Here is a 9,935-nt window from a genome sequence, read left to right on the forward strand (position 1 = left end):
TCCATATTTTTTCATTGTTGCTTGTGATTCACAATGAAATTTTAGCCTTTGTCAAAAACCTAAGTCTACGGACCAGACAAAGATGTCATTTTTTTTTAACATCCCTCTTAGCACACAAAAAAAGACATGCCCACTTGTATTTTGAGAGGTCTATTGTGTTTAGGCAGGTGGGAATGACACAAAAACTTGAAGTCCTCCCTCACCAATCATTCATATTTCATTCATCAGTCTCTTGAAGAAAGCATATCATTCTACTCAAACAATACTACTCTCCAGACAAACAAATAAAATAAATCAGCGACTTCTCTCTCCGTGCCTGATAAACAAATATCCTCATAAACCTGTGAACTTCACAGGCTGTACAGGTTTACAAAGACTGTATTGTGATTAATGTCACTGTTATAAAAATATAAGCAGGCTTTGGAATGCAAAAAAGTAATTCTGAATCAAAATTTTTTCTTGTCCCATTAAATCACCTGTACACTTTTAAAACAAAGAAAATTTTTTGAAATCCCAGGTACTATAAATACAGAAAAACTTATAGGATTAGTCCATTTTCTTGAAAAAAAAAACCCAGATAATTTTCTCACCATCATGTCATCCAAAATGTTGATGTCTTTCTTTGTTCAGTCGAGAAGAAATTATGTTTTTTTGAGGAAAACATTCCATGATTTTTCTCATTTTAATGGACTTTAATGGACCCCAACACATAATCCTACGATCCACGATCCTAAACGAAGCATAAGGGTATTATCTAGCGAAACGATTGTCATTTTTGACAAGAAAATAAAAAATATGCACTTTTAAACCACAACTTCTCGTCTATCTACGGTCCTGTGATGCGCCAGCGCGACCTCACGCAATACATCATTGTCAAAAATGAGAATCGTTTCGCTAGATAAGAGCCTTATGCCTTGTTTGGGATCATTTAGAGTCCTTTGAAACTGCAATTTTAAACTGCATTAAAACTGTTAAGTGTTGGGGTCCATTAAAGTCCATTAAAATGAGAAAAATCCTGGAATGTTTTCCTCAAAAAACATAATTTCTTCTCAACTGAACAAAGAAAGACATCAACATCCCGGATGAAATGGTGGTGAGCAAACTATCCGGATCTATTTTTTAAAGAAAATGTACTAATCCTGTAATATATATATTTAAAATTACCTATTTTGCTTCTCACGTAAATGCTACCTTTTTAAGAATGTTTAGATATTTTCCCTGGAAAAATTATTTAATATTTTTTTGCTCTGTATCCTCCCAAATCCATGTTGATTTTTTCTTTTCTCAGAGTTATGTGGTTCAAAATTCTCCAGTGACAAGGAAAATGTGAGTCTCTAAACACTGAGGTGCGTAGTTTGTTTTACTTGTGTGTCTGTGTGGAGTTGGCCGTGCAGATTGGTCTCATGATCAAACGTTTCTTGTGTTTATGGATCGCTGGCAGGCATTTTCCTGTGGGCTGTTCAGCACGGGGTTGCCAAAGTGGACCGCACCGCTGTCTAAACAGAGGTTGACTTGGTTATTTAAACGTTACACGTTGTCAACTTTCTCGTCCGTTTAAGAGTCTGTGGTACTGGCAATACACAAATACCTCATCACCGGGCCATATGTGTGTTGAACTTACCTTGCATCATTTCCTTTACTCGGGTTTGGCCTTGCTCTATTAATTGTGTGGTGTGGAGGGTGAACGGACACAAAGTAAGTGCACCTTAATGGACGCTGACCGCCTCGCGCCTACTCTCAAAGCATGGTTGACCAAGCTTAGATTTACAGCACATATCTTCACCCACCAAATGTAAACTGCATTCACGGCTCTTACGAAACAACCGCATACTGTATGTCCATCACACACACCCTCTCCATAACACAAACAAAAACGTCGCACCAATTCAACCATCAGAAATGTCAAGGAGATGAGTGCTTACCCTTGGCCGAATGGGTGTGGTGAGGAGATCATTGGGACTGGATTAGTCCTGGTTACACAGACTTGCCATGACACTGAGGTCAACCTTTGACCCTGACAGTCTATCTCAATGGTCTGTGGGGTCAAAGGTCAAGTGTCATTTTATCCTCATACCAATGTGCTATAGGTAACATGTTTCTCTCTCTCTCCCTCTCTCAGGCTGTCAGGATTCTGGAGTCATTAGATATGGACACCTGCTTGCTGAATGGGGGTCGGCAATGCCACAAGAACTTGTATCCTGACTCCAATCTCATTAAAGGTGGAATCAGTCTTCCCATTGTTGTTTTTCCCCTTAAGCGCAGGACAACAGCTAGATATTTAGAAGCAACCATGTGTGTTCTATGATTAGATTTGTGAGGGATAATTAATCACAAATGGTGCAAGAGAGAAAAATACACACGCGCACAGGCACACAAACAGCAGCCGCAGCAGCATCATTTGAATATGTTAGTGCTTTAATAAGCTAACTGATTGATCCCAGGTGAACACTTTGTTGTGGAGATTGCGATGCCCTTTAGGTTTGAATAAACAGAGCTCGCAGCCCCCACTGAGCCCTGTTTGGAGATAACAGCCTGTTTGAATGAGGTGTGTTGAATCCTGAGGAAGTGTGTCACATGAACAGTTCGTAAGTGTGTCACATATGGTCTTTATATGCTGTGCCAGCTTTTTTCTCTTTCTCTCGCCAGTGGTGTGAGGCCCTGGAGAGACCTGTCATTTTTAGAACGTACTGTATATACAGTCTGAATACCTCCTGTGTGCAATAATGAACCGTTATTGGTTCATATTTAAAGACGAATAAGAAGTCACAAATTAAATTGTCACCGAGCCCAATAAATCCTTTAAAGTAATACTTTTAAAGAGGTTATTACAGGACACCAAAGCACTAAGAGAATAATTTACTGTAAAGTAAAAAAAACATTCATATAACCTTGATATCTTTAATATTGACTGAGTAAGGCCATGTCAAAGATTAGACGAAATACTTTGATGCTCCTAAACAGAATTCGATTATGAGACTTTAGCATGCATTTCACAGGATCACAATTATGCAAAATAAATAAATAAATAAACAAATAAATATATGGGGTCTTTAAAGGACAAGTTCGGTATTTTACACCCAAAGCCCTGCTTTCAGACTGTTCACGACGAAACAGAACGGTCCCGACTGAAATTTGGACATATGATGCCGGCCCGAGAATTTTCGGTTTCTGTGGTATCACCCCCCCCCCCCCCCACCTCCACAATGGGTCCATAGGTGCACTGGAACAATCCTTCCCAAAATGCATTAAACTGTTGTTTACAAAGACGTAAAACTCACCGAGCGGTCAGGTGTGTACTGATATGCTCACACAAAAATCGCTTTTTGCTTTCTAACAGGTGTTTTAGCATTTGTTGTAAACTTGTGGATGTATTTTTCCAAACGCCTCACATCCGTATATTCTTCCGTTGAGAGCTTGAATAATAGACACTCCAGCCCAGTTGGTGCCGATAATCCACCTTTGCCAATCGCAGGAATACAAACAACCTTCCCGACGCAGAGTAATACCTTACAGCACATCTAATACAAGTCAATGGAGTTGGACAAAAACTACGATAAAACCTGTTGGAAAGCATCTTTTGCAGCAATTTTTGTGTTAGCATATCAGTGAACACCCCTGACCACTCGGTGAGTTTCACGTCTTTGTAAACGAAAGTTTAATGCATTTTAGGAAGGATTGTTCCAGTGCACCTACGCAGCCATTGGGGGGGGGGCAGCATATGTCAAAATTTCAGTCAAAATCGTTCTATTTCATCATAAACAATCTGAAAACAGGGCTTTAAGTGTAAAATACCGAACTTGTCCTTTAACTCATGTTAGCAACCGTATCTTTCAAACATGGTAAGGAGCGTCAGATTTCAGAGGTATTCAGACCAATCACAGCGTACAGATTAGCTGGCCAATCAGGGACACAGAGCTTTTAAAATCCGTGCGTTTCAGGAAGAGAGTGAAATCTGGAGCTACAAAAATGTACGATATGTGGAAAATAATGTGTTTTTTTAACCATAAACCACGTGGACACATTGTATTATACCAAATGCACAAAATAACGTTGCACTTTAATTATTTAAAATCATCTATTTCTCAAAGCTACAAGCAGATTAAGTGGAAATCAAATGAAACTTTTTACGCAATCTTAAGCAATAGTATTTTCTCTAGGTTCTTCATAAACTTAAGTGACTTATCTGGGTCCTGCATGGCAACACCGGTGTGAATGTGTCAGTACCATAAATCTATGTGTGTCTTCCCCTGACTTATGTCCTGGTGTAGCACTCTGGGGCATGTTGGACTAATGGTTGGCCTTGTTCTCACCCTGGCTGTTTGCTAAGCTGGGAAGGCTAAAGTCTATAGATAGACAAGAGACTTGGAATGCAAGGTGTGGACAACCAAGATAAAGTTAAGACTGTGCAGAGTGAAGGGCAGGACGTGTATATATGAGCGTACATGTGTGCGTGTATAGAGTGTAAAGATCAGAGAGTCAAGTCCATTTCTTAATAGAAACATTTTGGTGTGTATGTGTGTGATTTAGTTTCATGTGTATTAACTGGTCAGTAATCCGTTTTTAGTTTCAGTGTGTTTGTCTATGTTGAAAAACTGTACACTGTAACATTTATTTTGCACTTACATTTTTAAGTAAAATCAACTTGGATAAATAAGTAATTTAAACCAGTTATATGTTGCTGTAACTTATAAAATAAAGTCTAATTCACTTTTAGTAATTTCACCTTTATTTGATAAGCTACAGCAAATAATCACTGGTCAAGATAAAAAATTTAAGTTGAAATGATTTGTAAATCAAAGGCTGCTGGTGACTCCGGCGTGAAGCTCGTCACAACCTGTATGTTACCCCTCATGTGTGTGGTTTGTCATTTCAAAATATGTGTTCAGTGCGTTGTGTGAACCTACTGTATGTGCATCACGTGTCTTGTCAAAATAAGTGCCTGCTGTAGACGCGTCTAAAGGGTTTATGATAAAAGTGACGCTCGCATTTGCCAGATACTCGCATAATCTCATGCGTATCAGAGTTTGCTGTTAAGGGAGTGTCTTGTGTGTATTTTGTGAACATGAGCGTCTCTTTTATCATAAACGGTTTTGACGCATGTGCAGCAGGCACGTATATTGACAAGATGCATGATGCACATGGTTCACATGATGCAACAAACACATATTTTGACATGACAAGCAACACACATGACACTCCGAACACATATTTTGAATTTGCGCCCATTTGGAAGAGAAGTCACTGGCCGCCTTGTAAATCCAAGTTCATTATACTTAAAAATGTAAGTGCTATTTTATTTGACAGTGTAGGTTATACGCCCACATATACAGTCGAACAGTAACACATTTTCTAACTCAATCTCTGTGTTAATAGGTTAATAGGTTAAGATGTGCAACCCCCTAACCTTACAGTTAAAGGTTCTTAAAAAACTTAATGGTCTACACTCTAAAAAAATGCTGGGTTAAAAATAACCCAAGGTCAAAAAGGGATAAACCCAACCCAGTGGGTTGTAATTAAACCTATGCAGGGTTGTTTCAACCCAAAATGCTGGGTCAAATTTGTGTTTTTCCCTATTTTTGACCCCATGATGATCTTATTGTGAAGCAGAAATGTTCTGTGGATGTTAAAGGTTCTTTATGGAACCATACAGCAAAAATGGTTCTTGTGTGGAATTTATTTGTATGACACATTTATTTTTAAGAGTGTAACCTAACCTGAAATCAGCCAGGAATGTTGTTTCAGGACTTAATGGGTTAATGGGTTGAACTATGTGGATCACTGCAAAATCTGAGCACATAACTGTGGGTTTATCATATCTTTTCTAATAAAACTGTTGAGATGTTTACAGATAAGTGAAACATCCACATCTCTTCTTCAGGTCACTTGGGTCAGGCCTTCCAGCATTGCTTGATGGTTATGAGATGGTTAGGAGTAAGACAGTGTGTCCAGGCAGACTGCAGCTAATCTGTTTGGGAAAAAACCTCTGTCCGTACTTGCTGTTCACACGTCTCCTTCCCTGCTCAACTCTGGGAGCTGTGCAGGGTGACTGAGGTTAATTGCAGCTGCAGAGATGAACAGCCTGGGTCACCTTCGCTACAGAAGGGACGTGGGGAAAAGATGAGGTAATCATAGAGGACAGCTGAAGTTGAACTACAGAGATTTCTCAGGACAGTTCCTAATGGCTGATCGGGAGCTATAGAGAGGAGGGGACAGAGGCACAAATTTACACTTGGTGTTAACATTTGATACAATCACAAGTGGACAGTGCCTAATACAGGTGTAAATAAGGTCCCAAACCTAACTGGCACATTATAGTAGTAGTGTAAATGCTAATGTGCGATGGACAAAAGAAAGACCACATATCATCTACTGAGCTAAAAAATGGGGTCCACCAATTGTTTGATTGCAAATACATTTTTGTGGAAAATGAAAATGTGTATTGTACAAAAATTGCATAGATAAAATATTAACTGTCACCAAAACTAATGAAGCTAAATGTTTCAATGTTTCAAAACATTTTAGTGTTTAGCGTCATCCACTTGTGATCTAATCGACCAAAATGCATTTAATAGGTGTAAACAGGGCCTGAGACATGGAATCCCGGCTGTGTTTTGTCTAGTGCTCCAACTGTTTAGAGTTAAAGTGACCTGAGTGCACTCTGTCTGATGCTTAAGATTGTGTTGATGCTCGTGCTCCTTTGTATCCCCTGAGATCCACGCACATATAAACACAGACATGGACAGCACACAGAGCAATACAGCAGGAACACACAGTGTATATAGGTTTTGTGTGTTTTAAGAGATTCCAAAAGGGAATTTCATCTTTATTTTACAACATCATTGTTCCTCTGGTACTTTATGTTGTCTGTGGTGTCCCTGTCTCTAGCAGTTTCTAAGCACTGTTCTCTCGTCTTAAGGCAGCTGGGGTGACGGGTCAGCATGGCAAGGGTGCAGATTAAGTTTCACATGACTGAGCACCTTTGTTGCGGCGGCCCACTCCAAAGGAAGTGTCTTGCATGTCTGAGTCCAAGAGAAGGACCTTGAAACTCCTCCCCCTTTGTCCTGCGCTAAGATTGGGCACCATTGCAGTACGTTTCTCCCACCACCAAACATGTTTCCTCGTCCAAGGGGGTTGTTTTGAACTCTGCACGATACAGAATCTGGTTGATCTTCAGTGTCTCAAATCCTTTCATGGACTATAATATGCTTGACACATGATGCTGAGTGGCGGGGGATACCGAGCACCGGTTAAGATTGGTCAGCCAATTGATTATAAAGATGATTATTATATTTTATACTACAGGTCTGTTGAATGCTGTATTCTGATTGGTTGAGAAATGTTCAGTGGGTATGCCTTATTTTTTGATAACCGCATACCTAACTTGTCAAATGTCTTAAAAATAGGCACCAGCAATGTTTGTGGTAACCGTGGTTTAAGAGGAATAATTGACTACGCTCCTTTAAATAATTATATTATATTATATTATATTATATTATATTATATTATATTATATTATATTATATTATATTATATTATATTATATTATATTATATTATATTATATTATAAACTGCTTACCTTATTTTCTGGCATCCTTCATTACAGACATGTCAAACCTGCATGTACTATGTACACTCTCGTTTATGAAGTAGAAGAGGTTTGCTCTGTCTAACCCTCCTCTACCAGGTGAGGGATTTTTTTGTTTACACACCCACATCGAGACTATTGGGCCATCAGGGCTGAATTAATTTGACCAATCAATACTTTCTTCATCAACATTTTCATTTCCTGCCTCTGTTTGAAGGCCCATTAGTTGTGGTGTCCTTAGTGTGTGTGTGTGTGTGTGTGTGTTTGAAATGTGTTGACATGGCCAAGGTCATGCAGCCGGTGGCCAACTAGAGATCACGCTCTGACAGATGAGAGATATTTATTTCGTTCTCTCCTATGACCCTCTCCTCTGGCCCCTCATTCAACACACACACATACACAAACCATGAACAAACACAGGAACACAAACTCAATTTGGTAAACCATCTAATGGATCTTTTTAGGAACTTAACGTGTATCTATTTTGTCCCTGTGCTTTTGGGTTCCGGTCTGTATAAGCTAAAGTGTGCATGCTTTTGTAAGTATGCACGTGTGTGTGTACTTGCTGACCTCTGTACTGGGGTGTTTGGAGTAACTGATGATATCAGTGGACTTGTCTTCTCGGCTCAGAGTGGAATGCTGTGGATGACCACAGGTGTCCATTACTTATCATGCTACAATGTTTCAGGTCAGCTCGGTCAACATTCCGGAACTCTCTGAGACAAAACCAGTTTGGAAAAGGGGGAAATCGGTCTCTAAATCCTGCCCTGTTACCCCATGCAATGGGCATTCATTTATAAGAAACTGGATTTGTTTAAGGAAATAATTGAGGTTTATGACCAGAAGATTTGTGTTGCTCAGAGCTCAAGTACATTTTTATGCTTTGCTCCTGCAGGGCCCACTAATGTATGCCACTTACACACTCAGCAAGTGGCATTAGAGACATGGTACCTGCTCAGTTGCCCAGCTCAGCACTTGTCGTATTTGGGGGCTTGTTAAGGTAAGGTAAGCCTGTGGGTCCTCTGCTCCTGTAATTTTTAACCTTTTTGAGGAGTCCACGACTTACATGTACTAATAATATTCAGGATGTGTGAGAATTTTTCTTTCATGCTCACTCTCTCTCTCTCGAACGCTTTGTCAAGCAGACTCTGTTACTGAGACCAGGCCCAGATTCTAGACCCCTGAGATGAGCTGTACTACTTTAAAGTGCCTACACAAATCCTTTTGAAAGTGGTGAGCCTCCTTTAGCCTATTACACCTGTATAAACAATTGCAGTTTTGACTGCTCAGCTTTATGTAAATGATACATAATTATACCATGGATGTCATATAGTGGCCCCTAATATTTTTGAACGATTAGGGACACATCTATGATGTATTAAATGCACTGTATTAGCATTGCATTAGACTAGAATCGGTAACACTTTACTTGAAGGGGTGTTCGTAAGACTGACATGACACCTTCATAATCATGACATGACACGTGTCATGAACATGAAGGAGATTTTATGCATGTTTATGACAACTGTCATTAAATGTCATTTGTTCAATTATGTCAATTTTTAATGCAAAGATGACATTGTTTGAGATGTCTTTGTTATTGTTATTGTTTGTTACTTGACATTACCAAGACAACATAACTGACCACTTTTCACCAGTGATACAAAATAATTTGTCATTAAAATGTCATTAAGTGTTAATACTTCATCAAACAGTTTAATAACAGCATCATGAATATTCTTTTAAATGTATTAAAAATTAATTAAATTATTAAATGTTTTATTATTTTTTCTTCTATGTCAGAAAATTTCAGAAACTTCTGTGTGATAAAGAACAAGTTCTGTTAGTTAAGTAAAGTTCTTTAAAGTTAAGTATAATCCTTTGGCGTGTCTGCTGTATTTTGTTAAAGTATTTAAAATTATTTGACATAGTATTAACACATAATGACATTTTACTGATAATTTTAATTTGTAGCACTGTAGTTGAGGTCAAGAAAAATATTCATGATGCTGTTATTAAACTATTTGACAGAGTATTAACACTTAATGACATTTAAATGATAGTTTAATGTGATGTTAACCCATAAAGCTAGGTAGTTTCTTAAGTTTAATAATTATTCTGCTATGTCATGTTTATGACAGATTTATGACAAGTTATGATGTATTGGTTTATGTAAAGTTTTCATAACAAAGACATGTCAAACAATGTCATCTTTGCATTAAAAATTAAACAAATGACAGTTAATGTTAACGTTTTCATAAACGTGCATAAAATCTCCTTCATGTTCATGACACGTGTCATGTCATGATAATGAAGGTGTCATGTCAGTCTTATGAACACCCCTTCAAG

This window comes from Misgurnus anguillicaudatus, chromosome 11 (genome assembly GCF_027580225.2).
Source record: "Misgurnus anguillicaudatus chromosome 11, ASM2758022v2, whole genome shotgun sequence".
In the NCBI taxonomy this organism is placed as follows: domain Eukaryota; kingdom Metazoa; phylum Chordata; class Actinopteri; order Cypriniformes; family Cobitidae; genus Misgurnus; species Misgurnus anguillicaudatus.